Source organism: Equus przewalskii, chromosome 21 (genome assembly GCF_037783145.1).
Source record: "Equus przewalskii isolate Varuska chromosome 21, EquPr2, whole genome shotgun sequence".
NCBI lineage: Eukaryota > Metazoa > Chordata > Mammalia > Perissodactyla > Equidae > Equus > Equus przewalskii.
In genome coordinates, this window is record NC_091851.1 from 21650231 (window position 1) to 21661108 (window position 10878).

The window sequence follows — 10878 nt, forward strand, 5'->3', positions numbered from 1 at the left end:
CTTTTGAGAAAAAGTCCAACATGAGCCCCCAAAAATGTATCAATATAATCAGTTTTCTAAGGTCCAAGCCGAGCTCGGAAGTGACCAGAATCAAGTGCTTAGAGGTCTGGTGCCAGTACTTCTTTTCTTTAGGGGTTTGTTTTATTTACTTGCCACCACCCCTTCTTTTAAATTTATTTTGAACAGATAATCTAGTCACATGTTTCAAAAATCCGAAAATATAAGGTGGCGTTCAGCAAAAAAATTCCATCGCTCTCCTCGCCCCCATCTGCCCAGTTCCTCTTCACACACACACACATGCACTTTTATTAGTTGCTTGTTTACTCTTCCAGAGCTTATGCAAATATAAGCAAATACAAACATGGCGTCCCTTTACAGAAGAAGTAAACTACTGTGTGCCACGCACTTCCACCCAGCAAGGAATGTGGCGGGAGTGTCCTCGTTCTTTGTCAGGACTGCACAGTATCCCACATGTGCAGGTGCCAACTTGGTTTAACATCTGAAGACATTTGAAGGTGTCGGAGACAAAATTTAAAACAAAATCTCCCACCAGCCCAGAAAACCTCTCCACAAAAGTAGAAGAGAAAGAAAACAGTTTTATTGAATAAGCGTTCGGCCAGATGGTGGTGCACGCCGTGGACAACCCGCTAGAGATTGAAAGCCCATCCTTTTACACGGTCCGGCAGATACAACCTGTTACATCTGTGTTCTCAAACAACAGCTAGTCCTCAAGTGAGAGCACTGGGCTGCCCCGTCTGTCACGCAGGTCATCCTGAATTCCCCTGGTAACTGGGGTTACTATTTGTGTCAGCTAATTGTCCTTATCTACAGGAAGAAAAAAGAAAACCTCCTATCTTTATGAGAGGAGGTTGTTTTGCAACTCGAAGCCAAACACTGACGTTCGCTCCGACCCTCCCACTGAGGCTGCACAGAGGGGCACAAGCTGGCTTCCTTGATGTTGACGTTCCATAGGGACACTCCCAGGTCCCTGAGGAAAACAGTCCTGGGTGGTAAAAATGGGCACAAGGCTCATTCAGCTTTTCTAAAGACTCAGCACATATCTGAAAGCAGCAGAGAAAGAAGTGACAAGTTTTCTAAAGCAAATGCTCTAAGAAAAGGGAGAGGGGATGTCTCGCTCCCCTTTTCGCACCAGGGAGAATTCGTTTTTTTGTCTGCATTTGCCCTTACAAGGGCATTTCATTGTTTCCAATCGTTCCCTCCCAGAAAGGATGTTGGAGTGGATAATGAGCAAGAAGGTGACCTCTGTGCTCACGTGGGGAGATGCTCCAAGATTAATTGCACACACACACGCACACAAATGGAAAGTAGACGCAGAAGAGTGTGCGGAGCGTGGTGCTGTCCATGCTGATATATTCTGAGAAGGACGAGGTGAGAGGGTGAGTGACTTGGTATCTGGAAAAGGCACCTCCGTTCGACGACCTTCTCTTTGATTTTGCTTCCACCCACTGTTCTCAGAAGTCTTTGTGACATGGCAGCCTTTGGGTTAGCGTGCATGAGTCAGCTCCACTCAGTCCCCTCTGCACCATGGGGACAGTAAGATCACCTCTCTCCCAGGCGGATGTGAGGATCCACTGAGCTAATAAGTGCGACGTGCTTAGTGCTGCCCCTGCAAACAGGGCGTGCTCAGTACATGTCATTAAACAGCTGCCACTTCAGGAGAATGTCCACACAGCCCCAGGACGCCCGGTGCCATCCCTGCCCTCCTCGACCTCAGATCCAGTTGTGAGGCTGACCCGAGTCATGTGATGTCTCTACAGCCCAACCAAGTAAGTTCCCTGAAGACGGAGATCAGGACTCAGGACTCAGTCTGGGGTTGGCAGCCGGTGGGCGTCCCCGAGGATGCCCCAAGTTGGTATCTCAAGGCGGTAGGAGGGAAGGAGGCAGAACAAGCAGAAAGGTGCCTGGTAGGCAGCAGAAACCACGTTTGCAAAGGCCGTGGGGTGGGAGGCCCAGGCCACATTCAAGGCCCTGAAGGGAGGCTGGTGGGGAGCCCAGAGGCAGCACGCAGGGCAGGGGCCTTAGAGGCAGCGTTCTGAAGGGGTGAAGGGTTGTGTTGGCCTGTGTGAGTGTGGGGGGTGGGATGACATCGCAGGGGACCACAACAGATGCCAGGAGGCTGGAAGCTACTGCGGCCGCCCTGGGCAGGAGGACCCTGCCCTGGGAGAGCAGCACAAAGGGCCAGCACGTCACACAGACTGAAATATGCAACTTGTCCTTCTTTGTGGTCTCCTAAGAATTTTTTCTGGAGGTCGGTGACTGATGGAGCAAAGAGACCCTAGGAAAAGGACAGAACAGCCCTTCCTGCACCCCAGGCCAGTGGACGGGAGCTGACGGGATCTGAGCCTGGGGAAGGGTGGGGTCCCAGCCTCTGCCCAAGAAACGAGAGCCAGAGGGGCTGCTCTGCTTTAAAGCTGGCCACCCACATTCCCGAGGTGGGGTCCCCAGGAGACATTCCCTCTCGCCATTCAGCTGGGGTGTGTACTCTGAGGCCCGGGGAGGGGTCCCACAGACGGGGGGTGCTCCCTGGGGAGCTTGGCGAAGTCAGACCTGTCCTAGATCTAGGCGAGTCCAGCCCTTGCCCGGCTTCGGCCCTGACCTGCCCTTCCCTGCCTTGGGGACGTCCTGGATGGCTCCCAGGGAAACCCCAGAGGGCAGGGTGGGCAGTGGGCGTGGTTTGATTTCTGTCTTCTAATGCCTTAGACATGTGGCACGTGGGCCTCTGTGTGTGTCCTGGACCCCGCTAACGGGGCAGCGTGCGAGCAGTGGTCCTCGCTCTTCAAGTCTCCAAGCTCCATGAGGGACGGCCCGAGTCTGGACTGTTCCCCCTGGACCCCCCCCAGGCCTCAGCACTGTTAGTTAGTGGCGGGCAGAATGGCCCCTCCAAAGATGTGCATGCCCTAATTCCTAAAACCCGTGAATATGTTACATTACAGGCAAAAGGGACTTTGCTGGTGGAATTAAGGTTACAGACCTTAAAATAAGGAAGTTATTCTGCATTACCCGATTGGGCCCAATCTAATCACATGAGCCCTCAGAAGCAGAGAATCAGAAGAGATTCAGCAAAAGAGAAAAGAAGAAAGATGCAACTCAATGGCCAGAAAACAATCTGATTAAAAAAGGGGGAAGACCTGAATAAATGTTTTTCCAAAGAAGATATACAAATGGCCAATTGGCTCATGAAAAGGTGCTCAGCATCACTAATCATCAGGGAAATGCGAATGAAAACCACAGTGAGATATCGCCTCACCCCTGTTAGAATGGCTGTCATCAAAAAGACGAGATACCAAGTGTTGGCGAGGATGTGGAGAAAAGGGAACCCTGTGTGCTATTGGTGGGAATGTAAATTGGTGCAGCCGCAGTAGCAGACGGGATGGAGACGCCTTGGAAAAGTAAAAATAGAACTACCATATGATCCAGCCGTCCAGCTTCTAGGTATATAGCTGAAGGAAATGAAATAACTATCCCAAAGAGGGGTCTGCACCCCCAGGTTCACGGCAGCTTTATTCACAACAGCCAAGACATGGAAGCAACCTAAGTGTCTGTCAATGGATGAATGGATAAGAGTGGCTGTATTTATATATATCAGCCATAAAAAAGAAGAAAATCTTGCCAATTGCAGCAACGTGGATGGACCTTGAGAGCACTACGCTGAGTGAGATAAGTCAGACAGAGAAAAACAAATGCCCTATGAGGTCACTTAAATGTGGAATCTGAAAACATTGAACTCATAGAAACAGAATAGAATATGGTTGCCGGGGCTAAAGGGTGGGGGAAATGACGAGATGTTGGTCAAAGGGTACAAACTTCCAGCTGTAGGACGAATAGGTTCTGGAGAGCTAATGTACAGCATGGCGACTGTAGTTCACAATATTGTATATTTGAAAGTTGCTAAGAGAGAAGATCTTAAGTGCTCTCACCACACACACTCACACAAAAGGTAACTGTGTGAAGTGATGGATGTGTTAACTCACTGTAGTGATCATTTTGCAGCATATACGTGTATCAAATCATCAGGTTGTACGCCTTAAACTTACACAGTGTCACATGTCAATTATACCTCAATAAAGCTGGGGAAGGAAGGAAGGATGGAAGGAAGGAGGGATGGAAGGCAGGAAGGGAGGGAGGGAGGGAAGAAGGAAGATGCAGCAGAAGAAGAAGTCAGGGAGATTCCGAGGCTGAGAAGGAGTTGACCTGCATTGCTGGCTCTGAGATGCAGGAGGAGCCCACATGCAAAGACCAGGAGGGGCCCCTCGGAGCCCAGGGCAGCCCCTGCTGACAGCCAGCAAGGAGCAGGAATCTCAGTCCTGCACCCGCAAGGAACTTGATCTCGCCAATGACCTGGATGAGCGTGGAAGTTGATTCTTCCCTAAAGTCTCCAATGAGGACACAGCCCTGTGGACACCTTGATATTAGCCCCGTGACACCTCTGTCCACCTCCTGGCCTACAGGATTGTGAGATAATAAATTGGCATTGTTTTAAGCTGCCATTCGAGGTAATTTGTCACAGCAGCCACAGAAAACTGACACAATGGTGCTCCCTCCCCAGTTCTACAGCCGCTAAAGCTTGTAAAGTGTATCCACCCGCATTATAACGGCCACAAGCAACCCCTGCAGTCCAGTATCACACTGCAGGTGTGGAAATAGGAGGCTAGATGGGGGAATGATCTGGGCAGAGCCCCCAGAAAGTGGGCCACAAAGTCGGGGCACAGATCCTTGCTCTGAATCCAGGGTTCTTTGTAATGAGCTGTTGGCATAAGTATTGAGGTCCCACACTTCAGATTTATTCTGGAGGAAGGTGGCCCCAGGACCTTGGAAATGTAAATCAGGCTGGGACTGCTTAGAGGAGACCCGCAAAGTTGTCTGAAAGAGACTCGGTGGGTATGACACCAATACGCTTCCTCCAGGTTGGTCAGCACTGGAATGCTGGAAAAAGGGGCATCTGCCCTGTCCTTCCCCACTGATGTCTACCACGGTGACCACGAACTTTCTGGCTCCAAAGAGCCCTCCCACTGCCACCCTTCCTGGCTGGCCAGATGCTGGGGCCACGGGGTCACTCCTGCGGCCGTCTGCTGAGGGCCTCCCCAGGCCTGGGCTCTTCCTGGGCCTTTACTTATTTAATCCTCTCAGAAGCCCTATGAAACACTTCTATTAATATCGGTCCTATTTTGCAAATGAAAAAAATGAGGCACAGAGAAGTTAAGTATCTTCACTGAGGTCACACAGCCAGTGAGTGGCAGAACCAGGACTGGGACCCAGGCCGCTGAGGCTCCCTGTTACCTGATCTTTCTGTGTCAGAGATGTGAGACTCAAAGCCTGTGAACCAGTCACGAAAACCTTGGCTTCAGATGGGGAAACTGAGCCACAGAGACATACAGCCCTTCCTCTGGCTCATTGTCTTCTGCAGACCACACCCACGGCCTCTGCTCCCTCACCCCCCAACACACACACACAGACACACGCATGCTCGAACTCCTCTGGACGTGAAAAGGAGGATGAGACATTCATGCCTTTGCAGCAGGATGATTGACACGTGCACCACTCATCGCATCACTTAAGAATGACTGGCGAGGGGCTGAAACTCGCCAAGGAAGCTGTCACACACTCGCCTTGCGGTTCTGGTTTTGCAGTCGGTGGCCCTTCCCGGGTCTCTTCAGGGCGCCTCTAGAGGTGGAGGCTGGGGGAGCGCATGGCGAGGCTGGTGTGGCCAGGACTCTGCCTTTCCTGCGGAACTTGCTGGCTGCGCAGCTGGCTCCCGGGTGTGACTTCAGAAAAACACGCTGCTCTGTCACAGCTGGGCCCGGAGCGGTGTCCTCTCTCAGGGTTCAACGGTTAGAATGTAAGAGCCAGAACTTTCTCTCTTGATGGGAAAGATGTCATTATCGAGAGAGTGAAGACAGGCAACTGTCAGCACTGCTCGTTATGCAGTGTCCATTCTCCTGTTTCTCTCATGGTCCTAGAACCCCTGACTTTTGGCTGGGCACGTGGTAGCCCAGACTAAAGGCCACATTTTCTCAGGCTTCCTTGTGGCCAGGAATGGCGAGTGACAATATTCAGACAAACGTTACCAATAATAATGTGTACAACTTCTAGGTTATATACTTAAAAAGCAGGGGCAAGATCTTCACTTCCCATTTCCCCCTTTCTGCTAGCAGAAATGCAGATGTGATGGCTGGATCTGGAGCAGCTGCCTTAGACCATGAGGAGGAAGCTGCAGGTTGAGAATAAGAATACAGGAAGAATATAGAAGGAGCTGAAACCATGATGATTGTGGAGCCGAGTTCCGCCTAGGACCCAGATTTAACATGACAGAGAAATAAACTTCTACATTGTTTGCACTTCTGTAAAGTGGGGGACATTTTGTTATGGCAGCAGAATTCTCATATTCGTATATGTATATCTCTCTGTATGTGTGCAGGCAGATCTTGGAGATACTGCAGGTTTGGCTCCAGACCCCCTCAATAGAATGAATATCGAAATAAAGCAAGTCACACAAAAGTTTTGGTTTCCCAGTTCATGTAAAAATTGTGTTTAACTCTGCTGTAGTCTATTGAGTGTGCAACAGCATTGTGTCTTAAAAAACAGTGCACATACCTTAATTAAAAAATACTTTATTGCTAAAAAAAATGCTAACCATCATCTAAGCCTTCAGCAAGTCATCTTTTTGCTGGCGGAGGGTCTTGTGAAAAACGCAGTGTCTCTGAAGCGCAATAAAGCCAAGTGCAATAAAATGAGGTGTGTCTGTACGTTTATGCACACACGTCACACACTCGCAATCACACAGCAAGAGGACTGGAAAGATATATACCAAAATGTTAGCCTAGTTAATTCTGGAGTGACGAATTTCCGGCGGTTTTTTTCTCTTCTTGACACTTTGCTGTACTCTAAATTTTTTCCGTGAACATGTGTTATTTCAAAACTCAACAAAAATAAAGTCTAAAGAAAGGAAGGGTCCTCTAAATAGATCCTATTGTTTAAATCACCGTTGTTTGCTTCATATGAGCCTCTGTAGGGCACACACCCACACTCACTCACGTACCCGCAGACTTAGGTTTTATGGAATCTTTGGCTTTGTTTCCTGTGGGTGAGGGAACTTCTTTTCAGATGTTCTTTTTACAGAACAAAATGTCTTGGAGATGGTTCCGTGTCCCTATGTATAGGGTGACCTCGTTTCTTGTAACCAGCTGGCTGGGCACGCCTGGTTTACTGGACAGCCCCTGTTGAAGGAGCTGCACTGTTTCCAATTTTACACTACAGAAAACAACACAGTGATGAAAGTCCTCAGACCTGCCTCTCTGTACACTCGGGCAAGGCTTTGAAGTCTAACGAACGTGGGTTCTAATCTGGCTCTCCTGCTTCTTTGCTGTGTGACCTCAGGTAATTTACTATGCCTCTCCCAATCTCTGTCTTCTTATCTGTAATATAGGGAAAATAACAAAGTTTGCCCCATAAAATTATTGTGAGAATACAAACAACCAAAATTTACCCCGTGCTTACTGCACGCAAGGCACTTTTCCAAGTGCTTTCCATGAGTTAACTAAGTTAACAGGGTGACGTGGGTAATGCTTAGACAGATGCCTTGCAAGTTTTCTAGAAGCTTCCAGCTTCCAGACAACCAGCATGAAATCCTCTAGCTAAATCTTCATATGTAACCTTCTGCAGACTTCTTAGCATTGGTGGTTGGAGAAGATACTTGTATGACTTCAACGTTTTAAAATTTATTGAGCTGCATTGTGCTCCCTACTGTGTGGTCTGTCCTGGAGAATTTCCCACGTGCTCTTGAGAAGAACACGTGTTCTGCTGTTGTCGGGTAGGGTGTTCCACGGATGTCTTTTAGATCTAGTTGGTTTACAATGTTGTTCTAGCCCTGTTTCCTTGTTGAGTTTCTGCACAGTCGTTCTATCCATTATTGAAAATGAGGAATTAAAGTCTACGACTATTGTTACTGAATTGTACATTTCTCCCTTCAGTTCTGCCCACTTTTGCTTCCTATACTTTGGGGCTCTGTTGTTAGGTGCATATATGTTTATAATTTTTATATCATCCTGATGGATTGACTCTTTAACATTATAAAATGTCCTTCTTTATCTCTTGCAACATAAATTGTTTTAAAGCCTATTTTTTCTGATGTTAATATGGCCAGTCCAGCTTTCTTGTGATTGCTGTTTGCACAATACATCTTTTTCCATTCTTTAACCCTCAACCTCGCTGTACCTTTGAATCTTGAGGGTGCCTCCTGTAGACAGTATGTAGTTGGAGGTGGGTTTTTTATCCAGGTAGAAAATCTGCCTTTCGATTGGACCATTCACATTTCATCCCATTATGAAGAGTTGGGTTTACGTCTGCCATTTTACTGTATGTTTTCTATATGTCTCATGTCTGTTTTGTTCCTCTGTTCTTCCTATACAGCTTTCTTTTCTATTACATGAGTAATTTTTTAGTGTAAGATTTTAATTTCTTTAATAGTTCTTTCACTTTTTTTAATGACTGCTTAAATTTTCCCATGTGCATCTTCACTTAGAATCTACTTCAGATTTCTACTAACTTACTTACAGGGAGAGGGAGAAACGTTACTTCTGTATAGCTCTATTTCTTCTCCCTTTTCATTACGTAATATTCTCGTTGTATATAATACATCTCATTGTCACAAACCCCACAACACTCCCTTCAGGAGTGCTCACTAGCAAGAAGAGAGGCGAGGGGAGGGCAGAGGGGGTCATTGGTTAGATCACGCGCTTCCCCCAAAATCTGATCCAGGCCCCAGAGCTAAGAGCAGCCTTCCCTCCCATGGTCCAGAGGAGGCCCCTTATCGCTCAACCGCCGTGCGCACAGCCCGTGCTGGCTCATGAAGATCTGCTCTGCCAGCGCTTGAGACTCCCTCCATTAAGGTCTCCACCTGGGGTTACGCATTGCTCTTGTTAAGGTTCCTCTTTGACAGTGCAAGTCCTGTTCCTGTCACCCGCTTTCCCAGAATGGGGAAAAAAGAGAATTCCCCCACCTCCTCAGCTGATTTATGATATTAATAAGTGACATTTGTTGAGAGAGCATTTACATGAACGAATCCCACCTGAAATAGGTAATTGTCTTATGAATTAAACTAATGAGGCTCAGAGAGGTTAAGTAACTGAACTAGGTCACACAGCCGGTAAGTGGTGGAGCTGGAGCTTGAACCCAGGTGGTCCAGCTCCAGAGCCAATAGGCGTGATCACGCCACTGTGCTGCTCCCTGAGCGTGGTCGTCAGAGGATCCATGTCCTCCTGATAGTGGTAAGTGTTTAGTATCTCTAAAGGAAAAAACTACGTACCATTGCCAATTTCCGTGGTGTAAATACTCTCACTGTTGCTGATTTCAAACTGCAAACATGCTGTTACTGAGTGCAGAGCTGGGAAAAGATGTGCACAGCCAGCTGTCCTGAGCGGGTGCGGGCCACCAGACTGGGCACCCTGAAGGCCAATGAGGGGGCGAACAGGAAGTGGCCCAGGGAGGTCAGAGGGCCCTCAAACAGAGCTTCCCCACTGATGAGCTCTTTGGGGCCTCCAGCCATCTGAAGCGTGACTCTCACCCCCGTCCTACAGATGAAGAAGCTGGGCCTCGGTGAGCCTTAAGCACAGGTTCAACACGCCATTACTGAGCATACACCCTGAGCAGACCCTGGATGGAAAGGACCAGTACTGGGGATGCGAAGAAGACCCAGACCGGGTTCTAGGCTGCCTCACGGAGCTTGTGGGCTGACAACAGATACGCAGACACCTACACGTGGCTCCCACGGGCCTCCATTTGGTGGGTAGCGTGATGGCTAAGAGTCTGGATTCTGGTCCCAGATTCCCTGGTTTCAAGTCCAAGCTCTGCTGCTCACTGGCTGTGTGACTTTGGGCCAGTTACTTAACCTCTCAGTGCCTCAGTTTCCCCATCTGTAATAATAGTACTTACCTCATAGCATTGTTAGGAGGATTACATGAATTAATCTAGGTAAAGGGCTCAGAACAGTGCCTGGCGCATAATAAACACTCAAGAAATGTTAGCTGTTTTTATTATGTAACTTCAGAAATGCAACTGTGCGCGCCCAGAAAAAGAAGGAGACAGGAGAACGATGTACATGGTGTGGGCGATTCGGCGTGGACGTGAGCCCGGCTGTGAGCAGGATGAGGGAGCATGGACCCGCTGCTCACGTCCCCACACCCCCGTGTGAGGGCTGAATCTGAAATGACAGTGTGCAAACCTGCCTCCGCTGCCTCCTCCCGCCCCTCTGTGTGCTCAGTGCATATCTTACTGCACAGGCCTGTGTTCAGAAAACTGCCCATCCTGTACCTTATGGGCGACTGAAAGGATTTGGGGGAGTTTTAAAAATTTTGTCTAATTTTATAATTTTCTCCTCCCTTTAGAACCCAGCGCCCACATTAAATGCTCTCCCACAGTAACCCTATTTCGGATGATAAGTGCTAGAACAAACCGGTGAGGATTTTCCGAAGGTCCTCCAGCTGCTGGTCGGCAGCCAGAGGGAGCTGCTTTTTTTCTGCAGTCTGGGCCCCGCGGGACAACCGGGACGCTCTCCTGGACCCTCTGTGAGTCGACCGGAGGGGCCGGTCCACCCCAGAACTTGAACTCACCTTAGGCGAGTGTTGGAGCTGGGGTGTGGGGGGGGTTGCGGGGAATGTAGATTCGAATCCCCCGCCACCCCCAGCTTCACAGCTGGCTCAGCGTGACCTTCCTGAGGCTCAGCGCGTATTCCCTCCCCTCTGTCCCGTCCACGCGGGCGGTGGGATCTGGGTGCGATGCAGCTTTTGGCCAGCAGGTGCCGCTGCAACCCAAGAAGCAGAAAAAAGGGGCGCAAGAAAGGGCTGTGCCTGGAGAGTTGAGTGG